Source organism: Tasmannia lanceolata, unplaced genomic scaffold (assembly GCF_043159265.1).
Source record: "Tasmannia lanceolata isolate RefF3 unplaced genomic scaffold, GAP_Taslan_0.1 ptg000102l, whole genome shotgun sequence".
Taxonomy (NCBI): domain Eukaryota; kingdom Viridiplantae; phylum Streptophyta; class Magnoliopsida; order Canellales; family Winteraceae; genus Tasmannia; species Tasmannia lanceolata.
In genome coordinates, this window is record NW_027518779.1 from 25,001 (window position 1) to 25,607 (window position 607).

The 607-nt window shown below is 47.8% G+C and overlaps 1 pseudogene; it reads left to right on the forward strand.

Annotated features, from left to right (window-relative positions):
- Positions 1 to 349, forward strand: part of LOC143865777 (cytochrome c oxidase subunit 2 pseudogene) — a 537-nt pseudogene extending 188 nt beyond the window's left edge.
- The last annotated feature ends 258 nt before the right edge of the window (positions 350 to 607 follow it).

Sequence of the window (607 nt, forward strand, 5' to 3'; positions counted from 1 at the left end):
TTTATGGCATTTCCACTATCAAACGAATCCAATCCCTAAAAGGATTGTTCATGGAACTACTATAGAGATTATTCGGACCATATTTCCTAGTATCATCCCGATGTTCATTGCTATACCTTCATTTGCTCTGTTATACTCAATGGACGAGGTAGTAGTAGATCCAGCCATTACTATCAAAGCTATTGGACATCAATGGTATCGGAGTGCGCCTCTTCACGAGGGTGATGAAAGTGCAACGAAATGTACCGGTGGTTCGCGAAGCATCTGGCTTACCGGTAATCTCCCATTCCCGTCGTCGAGAGACTATAAGAACTATAGCATGCCAGAAACGGGGAGTTGGGGTGGTTAGACCTATACCCCGAAATGCTCCCAGCATTAGAAGCCTATGGTTCCATTCTTGTTGTTGCTGGAGGTACACATCCCTCTTCTCGGTGTGGAGCGATATACGAGAAATAGATGCTCAGCCTGCAATGTCCGATAACGGCGCTGAAGTAGTGAATCTATCGGCACCACAGCAGTGGCATACAACTTTGGACCTAACGGCCGGCCCCGTCACCTTTCGGAATGGGGGATCCCCGTTGGCAACAACCACGGTAGTAGTTGCGGA